The 15,307-nt window shown below is 46.7% G+C and overlaps 1 long non-coding RNA gene across 1 annotated transcript in view; it reads left to right on the forward strand.

The window, feature by feature from the left end:
• LOC129694189 (uncharacterized) overlaps positions 1–9,263 on the forward strand; it is a 33,892-nt gene extending 24,629 nt beyond the window's left edge. Inside the window, exons 2-3 of the long non-coding RNA XR_008722977.1 lie at positions 7,679–7,870; positions 9,134–9,263. This is a non-coding gene — a long non-coding RNA (uncharacterized LOC129694189). The remainder of the gene's footprint in view (positions 1–7,678; positions 7,871–9,133) is intronic.
• Positions 9,264–15,307: the final 6,044 nt, after the last annotated feature.

The following is a 15,307-nucleotide window of genomic DNA, read 5'->3' on the forward strand; positions in this document are numbered from 1 at the left end:
AAGTCTAGGCCTAAAACCTATTTCTACTCACAAGGGTTTCTTGAGGTTCTCTGAGGGAGCGCTGTATGTATATATTTATGTATGTATTGTTAGATCTATGTACCACTGTATGTGGCATGTTAGTACCTGCACTTCAAGATTTGCGTATAGGAGCAGGGAGGTTCTACTGCAGTTGTACAGGGTCTTGGTGAGACCACACCTGGAGTATTGCGTACAGTTTTGGTCTCCTAATCTGAGGAAAGACATTCTTGCCATAGGGGGTACAGAGAAGGTTCACCAGACTGATTCCTGGGATGCCAGGACTTTCATATGAAGAATGACTGGATAGACTCGGCTTGTAATCGCTTGAATTTAGAAGATTGAGGGGGGATCTTATAGAAACGTACAACATTCTTAAGGGGTTGGACAGGCTAGATGCAGGAAGATTGTTCCCGATGTTGGGGAAGTCCAGAACAAGGGGTCACAGTTTAAGGATAAGGGGGAAATCTTTTAGGACCGAGATGAGGAAAACTTTTTTCACACAGAGAGTGGTGAATCTCTGGAATTCTCTGCCACAGAAGGTAGTTGAGGCCAGTTCATTGGCTATATTTAAGAGGGAGTTAGATATGGCCCTTGTGGCTAAAGGGATCAGGGGGTATGGAGAGAAGGCAGGAACAGGATACTGAGTTGGATGACATTGAATGGCGGTGCAGGCTCGAAGGGCCGAATGGCCTACTCCTGCACCTATTTTCTAAGATGGCGGCGCTGGCTTAACAGCTGCGGCCCACCTGCAGTACGTCTGTTTTTTTTTTCTTTCTTTTTGTCATGTTTTAGTTAATTTTGTTTTATTAAGTTGTGTATGTGTGTGGGTGGGGTGGGAAAACATGTTTTGGTCTCTTCCTTCGGGTAGGGGATGCAACTTTTTTCTGTCGTATTCCCCGTCCCCGTCTCCGTCTGCGCCGAGGCGTAATGGCGGAGCTGGCGGCCTTGGAGCTATGGCGGCGGCAGCGGAGACCCGACTCGGCCTCGGAGCTGTGGCGGCACCGACCACCCGCGGAGTTTGATCCGGCCCGTTCGCGGAGCACGGTTGTGCCGCGGGATTTACCATCACCCGGTGGGGTGACAACATCTGGAGCCTGGATCGCCTCGGCGTAGAGGGAGAACAAACGGGGAAGAGACAGAAACTTTAAGATTTTGCCTTCCACCACAGTGAGGAGGTGTTTGGTGAACCCACTGTGGTGGATGTTAAATTTGTCATGTTTTTGTCATTTTTTATTATATGTATGACTGCAGGGAAACAAAATTTCGTTCAGACCGAAAGGTCTGAATGACAATAAACGAATCTAATCTAATCTAATCTAATCTAATCACTGATGTAAAGCACTTTGGTCAGCGAGAGTTGTTTTTAAATGTGCTATAGAAATGGGGGGACTATGTATAAACACAGCTGTAATTTCTACATGGTGAAACCAAAATGTATAAAAATCTGACAATGTGCACTTTAACCACATGTGATTTTTTTCTATTGCAAATCTCAAATTGTGGAGTACAGAGGCAAATAAATAAATGATGAGTCTTTGTCCTGAATATTATGGAGGGCACTGTATAATGTTATCTGATCTGTTTGAATAGCGTGCAACACAAAGCATTTCATTGTCCCTTGGTACACATGACAATAATAAACCTAAACATGATTAAATGTGGTCTTGGTGATGGTGGATCCACATAAAGTAGAGACAACATTTTAATCCTATCACAGTTCATCCTAAACCTAATCCATCAAATCAGTGCAAATAGATTTAAATATAGAATAAGTGATTTTAAATGACAAGGAGTTAAGCAAATGCAGTAATACTTTACAGGCCATCCCACACAGAACATAAATATTTACATTTATTTTTATTAAAGGTATTTCACAAGCTAAAGAAAACACCCAGTCTTGGAGGACATCCGCCCTAATAGACGTTTTGGTTAATACAAAATGCTGGAGAAACTCAGCGGGTGAGGCAGCATCAATGGAGAGGAGGAATTGGCGACGTTTCGGGTCGAGACCCTTCTTCAGACTGACGTCTGGGGAGGGGGTAGGACAAGGAAAGAAAGTGGGCGGAGGCAGTGGGACTAGTGGGAGGACTGGGAAGGGGGCGGGGAAGGAGAAAATTGTGGAGTACAGAGGCAAATAAATAAATTATGGGTCTTTGTCCCAAAAATTATGGAGGGCACGCATGCTCAACAACCGAAGCAGCTTGCAATTGAAGGGTCCTGTCCGAAATGTCACCTATCCATGATCTCCACAGATGCTGCCTGACCCGCTGAGTTACTCCAGCACTCTGTGAAACGTCACCTATCCATGATCTCCACAGATGCTGCCTGACCCGCTGAGTTACTCCAGCACTGTGAAACGTCACCTATCCATGTTCTCCACAGATGCTGCCTGACCCGCTGAGTTACTCCCGCACTCTGTGAAACGTCACCTATCCATGTTCTCCACAGATGCTGCCTGACCCGCTGAGTTACTCCCAGCACTCTGTGAAACGTCACCTATCCATGTTCTCCACAGATGCTGCCTGACCCGCTGAGTTACTCCAGCACTCTGTGAAACGTCACCTATCCATGTTCTCCACAGATGCTGCCTGACCCCGCTGAGTTACTCCAGCACTCTGTGAAACGTCACCTATCCCATGTTCTCCACAGATGCTGCCTGACCCGCTGAGTTACTCCAGCACTCTGTGAAACGTCACCTATCCATGTTCTCCACAGATGCTGCCTGACCCCGCTGAGTTACTCCAGCATTTTGTGTCTATTTCTGTAAACCAACATCTGCAGTTCCTTGTTTCTACTGCACACCGGTTTTGTGCATCTACCTGTTCCGTTCCTCTCATGCTGTTATAAATGCCTTATATCAAAGTGTAATGCTTGGCAGCTGTTTACCACTGAGATGAACAACATCTGTGTCCATAGCCACTGTACTGTAATGCTGTTTATCAAAAACCCACTAGGGATTAACAAACACATGGATCCTGTGAAAAACATCTTAATTTCCCCGTTGCTGATACTGCCCAGAAGCATAGTTCATGTTCATAAGTTCCCTGGATGGCGGTACTGTCATATGCTGAGAGAATGGAGCGGCTGGGCTTATACACTCTGGAGTTTAGAAGGATGAGAGGGAATCTCATTGAAACATATAAGATTGTTCAAGGTTTGGACACACGCTAGAGGCAGGAAACATGTTCCCGATGTTGGGGGAGTCCAGAACCAGGGGCCACAGTTTAAGAATCAGGGGTAGGCCATTTAGAACGGAGACGAGGAAACACTTTTTCACACAGAGAGTGGTGAGTCTGTGGAATTCTCTGTCTCAGAGGGCGGTGGAGGCCGGTTCTCTGGATACTTTCAAGAGAGAGCTAGATAGGGCACTTAAAGTTAGTGGATATGGGGAGAAGGCAGGAACGGGATACTTATTGGGGATGATCAACCATGATCACATTGAATGGCAGTGCAGGCTCGAAGGGCCGAATGCACCTATTGTCTATTGTCTATTATAGGAACAGAATTAGGCCATTCGGCCCATCGCATCTACTCCACCATTCATTTTCCTGTCTTCTCCCCATAACCCCCAACACCAGTACTGATCAAAGCGAAAGTAGATTGAGGGTGGAAATATTAAATAAAAGATGATCCCTATGACACTGTATGACTCTAAGGGAAGGACATTTTAAAGGAGGTTTAAAAGAGACGGCTTGTTTTACTCAGAGTGGTCTGTGCCTGGTGTGCACTGCTTGGGAAGATGCAAGCTGTTACGATGGCAATGTTTAAGAGACGTTTTTGACAGACACAGAAACAGACAGGGAATGGAGAGATATTGAATTGAATTTCTTTATTTGGCATTCAGAAATAAGTGGGAACAAAATTTCGTTACCATGCAGTCCTAACAGTAAAAACGCAACAAAACACACAATTAAACACAATTTAACACAAACATCCATCACAGTGACTCTCCTCCATGTACATCCTCACTGTGATGGAAGGGTAAAAAAAAGTCTTACCTCTTCCTTGATTCTTGTCCCGCGGGTCGGGCAGTCAAACTGCTGCGTCGAGGCTCCCGATATTGAAGCCCCTGCCGGGTGATGGAAGATTGCACATGCAGGCAGATGGTATTGATTTAAATTGGCATCATGGTCGGTAGAGACATTGTGGGCGGAAGGGCTGACCCAGTGCTGCCCTACTTTATCTACAATGCTCGAATAAGATCATAAATTATAGGAGCAGAATTAGGCCATTCGTCCCATCAAGTCTACTCCGCCATTCAATCATGGCTGATCTATCTCTCCCTCTTAACCCCATGCCTTCTCCCCATAACCCCTGACACCCGTACTAATCTTTACAGGGGAACATGATGTCTGCTCCTTTTATATTTTTGCTAATTATATTTTTCATCTGAAGTTTGTAGACTCTCAGGAAGCTCATAATGGTAGATCGTTCACACTTGTGCAGGAAGCAACTGCAGATGCTGGTTTAAATCGAAGATAGACTTGAAGAATCCAAACAAACCAAGTACCTTGGCATCAAATTGCAGAATGATCTGCGTTGGAATGGTCAGACTCATCATGCAACGGTGAAAGCAACAGGTGTCCTAAACTGTCTGAGGCGCAACTTTCATCATTGTTCAGCTTCTGTCAAGGAGAAGCTATACTTCACCCTCGTTAGACCTCATTTGGACTACGCAGTTGCAGCATGGGACCCATACACAAATAAAAACATTTCTTCCATCGAACGTGTCCACAGACAGGCAGCTCGATTTGTTACCAACACCTATGAGAGAGAAGCGAGTGTCACCAAACTTCTGAATTCTCTGCTCGGGGTGGAACCCTCTCCAAGACAGACAGACGTGAAGCTCACCGTTTGACCTGTTTTTACAAAATGTTAAATAATCAGCTCAACATAGATCACAAGACCTACACCAAACCCAAACCAATTAGGAGCAGACGAGGGCATTCGATGCAATTTGTGATCCCAGCTACAAAGACAGATGTGTACAGCAATTCGTTCTTCCCCCGCACAATTGAAGCATGGAGTAATCTCCCCCCTACTATAGTTACCCAACCAGATGCAACTATATTTAAAGTAGCTCTTTCTTCCCAATAACCCTTTTCTGGCTTAAGCCCTCCCTTCACCACCTCCGGTTTAAATTCCATTTGGAATATTTTGGAGGACCAAGAAACCAAGAACCAAGAATAGACACAAAAAGCTGGAGTAACTCGGGCAGTATCTCTGGAGAGAAGGAATGGATGATTTGGGTCAAGACCCTTCCTCAGACCGGTCTGTCATGAGATGCTGCCTGTCCCGCCGAGTTATTCCAGCATTTTGTGTCCATCTTTCACACAGGGAGAATAATTCATGGCAATGCCAGTTAGTTGAGACATAAGAACGATGATCCTTGAGCAAATGAATTTACAATTTGCAGCATAGGAGGGAACTGCAGATGCTGGTTTAACCAAAGATGGACACAGAGAGAGAACCTCTTCAAAGTAGGCGTAAGGTATGAGTAGAGTATTAGAAGGTATGACATGCCTACTTTGAAGACGTTCTCCTTCTCTCTCCGACGAGGGTTCTGCAACATCCTCTCGCGCTGCTCCTCCTCTGTCATTCCTCCTGCTCTCCGACTCTACGCTTATCTTCCATTCATTTGTTCTATATCTCTCTACATCACCATCTATATCTCTCGGTTCCCTTTCCCCTGACTCTCAGTCTGAAGCAGGATCTCGACCCGAAACGTCACCTATTCTGGCATACATTATTTGAATGGTGTCAGATTAGGAAAAGGGGAGGTGCAACGAGACCTGGGTGTCCTTATACATCAGTCACTGAAAATAGGTAGACCGGAGTCACTGAAAGGTACAGCATGCAGTGAAAAAAGCTAATGTTATGTTGGCCTTCATTGCGAGAGGATTTGAGTTTAGGTGCAAGGAGGTCCTACTGCAGTTGTACAGGGTCCTGGTGAGACCACACCTAGAGTATTGTGTGCCGTTTTGGTCTCCTAATTTGAGGAAGGACATTCTTGTTATTGAGGGAGTGCAGCGTAGGTTCGCCAGGTTAATTCCCCCCCGGGAGGATGGCGGGACTGAAATGTGCTGAAAGAATGGGTCGACTGAGCTTGTATTCACTGGAATTTAGAAGGATGAGAGGTTATCTTATAGAAACATATAAAAATCTTCAATGATTGGACAGGCTAGATGCAGGAAACATGTTCCCGATGTTGGGGAGTCCAGAATCAGGGGCCACAGATTAAGAATAAGGGGTAGGCCATTGAGGACTGAGATGTGGGAAAATCCTTTTCACCCAGAGAGTTGTGAATCTGTGGAATTCTCTGCCACAGAAGGCAGTGGAGGCCAATTCACTGGATGTTTTCAAGTTAGATTTAGCTCTTCGGGCTAAAGGCATCAAGGGATATGGGGGAAAAAGCAGGAACGGGATACTGATTTTAGATGATCAGCCATGATCATGTTGAATGGCAGTGCTGGCTTGAAGGGGCAAATGGCCTACTCCTGGACCTATTTTTCTATGTTTCTAGGTTTCAATTCCTTTTCTCCAGAGATGCTGAGTTAATCCAGTTTTTGTGTGTCTATTTTACATTTTGTGGTTATTGGTAGAGCTCAGCAGTAAAAATACATGGAATAATTTTAAATAAAATGTTAACCGTAAAGTTATTTCAGCTAACTCATTGACTCCAGAAGAGTTGGGTCAGATGGGGTTTTTTTTACAGCGAATGATATTATCCGATTAAATTTGAATATATTGATCATTTGCTTTGAAATCGAAAGGCCTGGTTAACCTCTGACTGAAGGTCTGTTTGAAAATGATAACCCTCTACGTTAAATATTAATGAAAAGGCTTTTTAACATTTCTATCTTTGAGCTCCAAATTATTTGGACGTTACTACAGGCAGTCCCTGGTTTGCGTAAGGATTCCGTTCCTGAGAATTGTCCCCGAACTGATTTCTCCATGAGTGAGAAATGTCTGCTTACTACACAGTGCCCTCCGTAATGTTTGGGACAAAGACCTATCATTTATTTATTTGCCTCTGTACTCCACAATTTGAGATTTGTAATAGAAAAAAAATCGCATGTGGTTAAAGTGCACATTGTCAGATTTTAATAAAGGCCATTTTTATACATTTTGGTTTCACCATGTAGAAATTACACCAGTGTTTACACATAGTCCTCCCATTTCAGGGCGCCATAATGTTTGGGACACAGCAATGTCATGTAAATGAAAGTAGTCATGTTTAGTATTTTGTTGCATATCCTTTGCATGCAATGACTGCTTGAAGTCTACGATTCTTGGACATCACCAGTTGCTGGGTGTCTTCTCTGGTGATGCTCTGCCAGGCATGTATTGCAGCATATGCTTGTTTTGGGGGCTAGTCCCCTTCAGTTTTCTCTTCAGCATATAAAAGGCATGCTCAATTGGGTTCAGATCGGGTGATTGACTTGGCCACTCATGAATTGATCATTTTTTAGCTTTGAAAAACTGCTTTGTTGCTTTAGCAGTGTGTTTGGGATCATTGTCTTTCTGTAGAATGAACCGCCGGCCATTGAGTTTTGAGGCATTTGTTTGAACTTGAGCTGAGTTGGGAGTGGGAGTTGAAGCGTTTAGCAACTGCATCATTTAATTAATTGTCAATGAATTGTCTTGTTTGTTGCAGGTGTGTTGATGTGACCCACACCGTGGCAGTACTCTGATTAATGACAGTCATGTGGTGAAAGGCAACAAGAATGACCATTACTGTAAGGCTGCGTGAAAAGATATCGCAGGCATTCTACAACTACGGCCTCTTCTGTGCATCTTACCCCATCCCCATCATCTTTTTCACCGCTGGCTGTATCTTAACATGCTGGTAAGTACACCAAACATGGAAACATAGATAATAGGTGTGGGAGTAGGACATTCGGCCCTTCGAGCCACCACCACCATGCTCTACGTGCCAGCTGTTCTACATCGGTGAGACCAAGCGTAGGCTTGGCGATCGCTTCGCCCAACACCTCCGCTCAATTCGCACTAACCAACCTGATCTCCCGGTGGCTCAACACTTCTACTCCCCCTCCCATTCCCAATCCGACCTTTCTATCCTGGGCCTCCTCCGTGGCCAGTGAGTCCCACCGTAAATTGGAGGAGCAGCACCTCATATTTCGCTTGGACAGTATACACCCCAGCGGTATGAACATTGACTTCTCTAATTTCAGGTAGTCCCTGCTTTCTCCCTCTTTCCCCTCCCCTCCCCAGCTGTCCCACAGCCCACTGTCTCCGCCTCTTCCTTTCTTCCTCCTGTGCTGCCTTCCAACGCCAGATACCCAGTTTTGATCCTAACCTCAAGTGCTAAATATACAGAGTTTGCACATGTTTTAAGAAGGAACTGCAGATGCTGGAAAATCGAAGGTAGATAAAAATGCTGGAGAAACTCAGCGGGTGAGGCAGCGTCTATGGAGCGAAGGAATAGGTGACATTTCCGGTCGAGACCCTTCTCAAGACTGATGCGGGCGCTGTGATGGAAGGCAAAAAGAAAGTTAAATCTCTTCCCTTCTTTGTTCTCCCGTGGTCGGAGGCCTCGAGCCTTCCGTTGACGGGACGATCTTGGTTCCCGCAGCCGGCGGTCGGGCCCTCTGTGTCGGGGCTATCAAGCTCCCGCATCGGGGGGATCTCTGCTCCCCGCGCCGGGCGATCGGACCCCGGGTCGGGGCTAGTCGAACCCCCTGCAACTTCAGAGCTTCCCGACATGTTGGAATCTGCAGGCCGCGGTTGGAGCGTCGATCCCACGCAAGGGATCGCAGGCTCCGATGGCAAGTTCACGGCCTCGCGTTGGGGTTCAAAGTCAGTCTGGAGCAAGGCCGCCAGCTCCATGATGTTAGGCTGCAGAGCGACCGGAGATACGATCCGGAAAACAATCGCAACTCCGGCAAGGTAAGAGATTGAAAAAAAAAGGTTTCCCCCGACCCCCCCCCCCCCCCCCCCCCCCCCCACATAAAACAAACCAGAGAACATTAAGACAAACTTCTTAAAACACACTAAAAATAACAAAAAAGACAGACAGACCGTTGGCGAGGCTGCCATCACTGACCAGCTTGGACGTTAGAGCGTACTGCTTTGTTCTGCTTTATCATAGTTATCCGTTATTGAAGCTACCTCTGCCAGGAACGGGGCCAGTGGAGTTTACAACACCTATCAAGGATTACATCGCGCCCCCCATCGAAGCAAACCGTGGACCCAGCGAGCAGAGTGATAGACCAGATTGGGTAAGTCCTGCACCATTCAACTATGCCACTGTTACATCGGCTGTACGGAAAGTACTGACATCCCAGTATATTCACTCAGACTTTGGCTAGATTCACGAATGGTTCAGCTATTGTGGGCTCCAGGTGGACATGGAGGGGCAGGGGTGGTGTGCAGGCAGAGGAGACTGGTTTAACTTGGCAACATGTTTGGCACAGATGGGCCAGTGGCTGTGCTGTAATGCTCTATGTGTAACCCTCTGTATGTGAAACTGAGCCAGTTGTTGAATGACGGAGCACGAGATTGGAAACGTGTAGGAAGCAACTGCGGACGCTGGTTTAAACCGAAGATGGACACAAAAAGCTGCAGTAACTCAGCGGGACAGGCAGCATCTCTGGAGAGAAGGAATGGGTGACGTTTCGGGTCATAAGTTCATAAAAGATGGGAGCAGAATTAATTAGGCCATTAGGATCATCAAATCCACGCCATTCAGTCATGACTGATCTATCTCTCCCTCCTAACCCAATTTTCCTGCCTTCTCCCGGTAACCCCTTCTCAACCCGAAAAGTCACCTATTCCTTTTCTCCAGAGATGCTGCCTGACCCGCTGAGTAACTCCAGCACTCTGTGAAACGTCACCTATCCATGTTCTCCAGAGATGCTGCCTGACCCGCTGAGTTACTCCAGCACTCTGTGAAACGTCACCTATCCATGTTCTCCAGAGATGCTGCCAGCCAGACCCGCTGAGTTACTCCAGCACTCTGTGAAACGTCACCTATCCATGTTCTCCACAGATGCTGCCTGACCCTCTGAGTTACTCCAGCACTCTGTGAAACGTCACCTATCCATGTTCTCCACAGATGCTGCCTGACCCGCTGAGTTACTCCAGCTTTTTGTGTGCCGATCTAAGAGATTGGAACACTCCAATGATCATTTAGTACCGCACTAATCTTGCCATGAAAGTCTGTAGTTGATTTTAAGTGTAGGGAGGTTCTACTGCAGTTGTACAGGGTCTTGGTGAGACCACACCTGGAGTATTGCGTACAGTTTGGGTCTCCTAATCTGAGGAAAGACATTCTTGCCATAGAGGGAGTACAGAGAAGGTTCACCAGACTGATTCCTGGGATGTCAGGACTTTCATATGAAGAAAGACTGGATAGACTTGGCTTGTAATCGCTAGAATTTAGAAGATTGAGGGGGGATCTTATAGAAACTTACAAAATTCTTAAGGGGTTGGACAGGCTAGATGCAGGAAGATTGTTCCCGATGTTGGGGAAGTCCAGAACAAGGGGTCACAGTTTAAAACCCCCTTTTCACGGGGCGACTTGACGCAAGAGGTAACCAGAGTTTAACATCGTGGGAACTTCGTGCGGTAACAGTACGGCAGTCATGGACCATCGTGGCGCTAACGGCAGGTAATCGTGTAACTTGGGTACTCGGGAGAAAATTCAAACATGTTTGAATTTGTCCAAGAGTGACTTGTACACTTGTGGTTGAGCATTGCAACATTTTATGAACGTAGTGGCCAGTGCGATATCCGTAGTAACTCTTGCGGTCACCGTGGGAACTCCTGCGAACGGTGAACCCAGAAGTTGGATAGAGTGAATCCAGCCAGTTTGCTATTTACATACAAATCTAATAAAACTAGCTAACAAGCATTTCATTAATTTCAGTGTGTCTCTATTTGTCTGAAAGCAGTTTCTAACTGGCGGAACTCCGCGGGCCAGGCAGCATCTACGGAGGGAAATTGACAGGCGAGCCTTGCCTCAGTCTGCCTTATCTCACCACCCCCCAACTCCCACCCACACACACAAATGCTGGAGAAACTCAGCGGGTGCAGCAGCATCTATGGAACGAAGGAAATAGGCAACGTTTCGGCCCGAAAAGTTGCTTATTTCTTGTGTATGTGTCGGAAGGAACAGCAGATGCCGGTTTAAAGAGAATGAGTTTCGACGGCAGGCAGCATCTTTGGAGAGAAGGAATGTGTGACATTTCGGGTCGAGACCCTTCTGATATGCTGCTTGTCCCGCTGAGCTACATTGTTGTGTCTATCTTCGTTTTAATCCAGCATCTGCAGTTCCTTCCTGCCCGAACCCGATTGAAAGATGAGAGGCTGGCGCGATAGAAATCATTAATTGAATTAAATAACTAGATACCTGTCTAATCGTATCTACGGGATTGAACAGGCTAGATGGAGAAGAATTGTTCCCGATTTTGGGTGAGTCCAGAACCAGGGTCCCAGTTTTACAGTCTATCGTGGGAACTCTTTAATCTACAGCGGGAACCCTTCAGTTTCCCAGGGTGTCTTGGACGGGACCTGGAGTTAAGAGGGAAAGGTGTGGGGGCTCGAGGCGAGATGGGGGGAGACAGATGGGGTTGTCTTCATTTAACTGGCGGTGGGTGTCTGGTCACTCAATGGCAGGTCTATTCGCCATTCACTCTCTCTCTCTCCCCCTCACTCTCTCCTCTCCCCTTCTCTCTCTCCTCTCCCTCTCACTCTCTCTCTCTCTCTCCCTCTCTCCTCTCTCTCTCTCTCTCTTCTCTCCCTCTCCTCTCTCTCTCCCCTCTCTCTCTCTCCCTTCTCTCTCTCTCTCTCTCTCTCTCTCTCTCTCTCTCTCTCTCTCTCTCCTCTCTCTCTCTCTCTCCCCCTCCCTCTCTCTCCCTCTCTCTCTCTCTCTCTCTCTCTCTCTCTCTCTCTCCCTCTCTCTCTCTCTCTCTCCCTCTCCCCCTCTCTCTCTCTCTCCTCTCTCTCCCCTCTCTCTCTCTCTCTCTCTCTCTCTCTCTCTCTCTCTCTCTCTCTCTCTCTCTCCAGAGAGAGAGAGAGAGAGAGAGAGAGAGAGAGAGAGAGAGAGAGAGAGAGAGGTTGAGAGGAGAGAGAGAGAGGAGAGAGAGAGAGAGAGAGAGAGACGAGGAGAGAAGAGAGAGAGGAGAGAGAGGGCACAGTCCTGGTCAGTCCTTTGAAGATAGACAAACCAGTTGCTTGGAGCACTACTCAGCGGCGACAGGCACGCCATCTCTGGAGAAGAAGGCACGGGTGGGCGTTTTACTTCGTGTCGAGGCCCTTCTTCAGACATGAAAGTTTCAGAGATCACCTGTCAGTAGATCATAAAAAATAATAAAAACAATCATTCACGGTTCAATGTGAGACCTCAGTCTTTTATGTCATATTTGACAAAACCACAATAAAAGACGCGTCTTTCGACTTCCTTTGCACATATTGAGAGAAGGGTGCATCACACCAAACAACATTTGTCTAAAAAAAAAAAAAAAAATAATTCTTCCACAGATTCTTCTTCAGCTCATTAAAGAGCTCGGGTGAAAAAAAAAAAATATAGTGTGTGACAAACAAAGGAACATCATTTTTGCCACGTGATTAAACTTACACTAATCAGTCCAACGATGTCATTCTGGGCGATTAAACGGCAGGGAAAGATCGGGAGACGGACAAGTCACTATCCTCAACAAATGACAGAATTGCCGAGTACCCGTGGGAACATCCTCTTACTCTACCAATCTACCCCCCCGTTATAACATCTAAGTGTGATCATCGGCTGACCACGACCACTTGACCACTGGCACATCTGGCTACAAGTCTGCAAGTCAAGTCGCTCGCCCCGGTGAAAACTAGCCATATATTGATAAGAGGGAGTCCGTCTTTTAGGACCGAGATGAGGAAAACATTTTTCACACAGAGAGTGGTGAATCTCTGGAATTCTCTGCAACAGAAGGTAGTTGAGGGCAGTTCATTGGCTATATTTAAGAGGGTTAGATGTGGCCCTTGTGGCTAAAGGGATCAGGGGGTATGGAGAGAAGGCAGGGATTGGATAGAAACGGAGTTGATTTAGCATCCATGAGCATAGATTGAAATGGCGCGGCGTGCAAGGTTCGAAGGGCCGAATGGGCTACGTACTCCTGCACCTATTTCTAGGTTTCTATCTTCAGTTGCAGTCAACAAATTGGTAGATGTGATTCACCACTTTTTCCTTTTCCAGTCCAGTATTTTCGGGCCTTCCCAGTTGCATATATACAACAGATTATTCGTTCACGGCCCTATTGTGTCTCCTTGCTGGAAACGCACCTTTTCCGTGATTCCCTTTCGTCCTTCACGTCCTTTTCGCTGCCCTTTCTTCTCGTCCACTCTCCCAGTTCCTCCAGGGTGGAAGAAGTGAGAAAGTGGAAACCACGTCCCTTTGAAGACAGTAGGAAAGGAATTTGTTTATTTCTACTGTTTTTTGGAAAGAACTGCTGATGCTGTGGGAAAATCGAAGGTAGACAAAAATGCTGTAGAAAGACACTCGGGGGTGAGGCAGCATCTACGGAGGCGAAGAGAATAGGTGACATTTAGTGGTCGAAGACCTTCTTCAGACTCAAAGGAATAGGTGATGTATTCGGGTCGACCCTTCTTCAGGAACTGATGGCCACACCCCCCCACCCCCACATGCAACGATTAGAAGGGTCCCCTCGACCCGAAAACATCACTATTCGCGCACCGCTCGCAGATGCTGCCTTCACCCGCTGAGTTCTCCTCACAGCCATTTTTTTGTCTACTGACTGCTGTCAGTTATGTCTTTCTACTACTTTGTCCTTTTCGGTTCAAAGCTCACCGCTGTTGGAATTCTCTGACCTCGAGGGCGAGGTGGCTGGAGGCGGGGTGAGGTTCACTCTGGATGCTTTCACAAGACGAGAGCTAGATAGGACTCAGCAGAAAAAGAGCGGAATGATTGATGAGGGGAATTGGGGATGGAAGCAGGAATTGGGTACTGATTGGGGATGATCAGCCATGATCCAACATTGAATTGGCCGTGCTGCTGGAAGGCCGAAATGGCCTACTCCTCCTGCACCTATTGTTCTATTGGTCTATTGTCTTTATCATGTATTGTATTAATATGTCAGTTGGAAGTGGACCACATAGCCATCGCACAGCTTCTGTCGGGGATTATTCCACCTCTACCAAGAAGGGATCAGTCAATAAGTCAAAGTTATTAATTCGTCAATACATACACCCGAAAAGGGTGCAGTGAATATGAAAAGTTACCAAGCAGACGAATACAACTTGGAAAAGACACACTACACATAAACCATAAGAATTTACACAATAAACATCCTCCAGCACATCCTGCTTCAACGGAACAAAGCAAACCTCCCGCGGCTTGGGATGTCCCTGCAACTTCCTCACTTTCCCGATACTCAGCACTTGCCTCCTTCGGATGATGATAGGCCGCAGGGCAGGCAGGCCGGCGGACGCGATCAAGTGAAGCTCTTCTCGGGTGATTGACACACCGCAGAAAAGGTGAGGAACGACGGGTAGGTGACTGTTAGTCGGAGGCATGCCAAGGCGACACCCCATGGAAGATAGTAAACCCTAGACGCCTATCAAGACGATGCTGGAGCAACCGTTGATGAGAAAAGGCACGTGCAGGATGCAGAGACTGCAAGAGGCGAGCTGGTTCCACTAAGAAGGAGAGAGAGACGTGAGGGACCGTGACGGGCGGAAGAGCATGTGTGGGTGCGGCTGTCACCGCGAAAGGTGTGCGCCAGATCACGGATTCGGGTCAGAAAACAGAACCCACTGCCCGCTCATGTTTGCAAAAAAACGATGATAATAATAATAAATAATAATCATAATATAGTTTATTTGTCATTGGCACAGAGGTGCACCGAGATTTGGTATGCAGCTTTCCATCCGATTTCATAACTGTATAATCAACTAAAATTTAGATACCCAGAGAAACAAGATTTATAAAAAAAACAGGTAAATACGGGAAACACAGGTGCTAAAAGGCCAAAAAAATAATAAGGATTCTGTGCACGGCAGGGGAACTCGAATGTGCGACGTGACGGGGACCATCGATGGGCGACAGCTTAATGGGGGGTGTGGAAGGCAAATCAGCAGGGCTCGTTCAGAGCACACGATAGCTTGGGATCTGAAGAGTATAAACTGAGTCTGGAGGTGTGCGGGCGGCAGAAGGCCGTGTAAAGTCTTCGGACGGAGAAGTTCGAACAGACTATTGCAAGGGTGTGATGGGGTCTTGTGTGAATGCGACTGCATTCCTGAGACGAATAAATAA

The sequence above is a fragment of the Leucoraja erinacea genome, unplaced genomic scaffold, assembly GCF_028641065.1.
Source record: "Leucoraja erinacea ecotype New England unplaced genomic scaffold, Leri_hhj_1 Leri_573S, whole genome shotgun sequence".
Classification (NCBI taxonomy): domain Eukaryota; kingdom Metazoa; phylum Chordata; class Chondrichthyes; order Rajiformes; family Rajidae; genus Leucoraja; species Leucoraja erinaceus.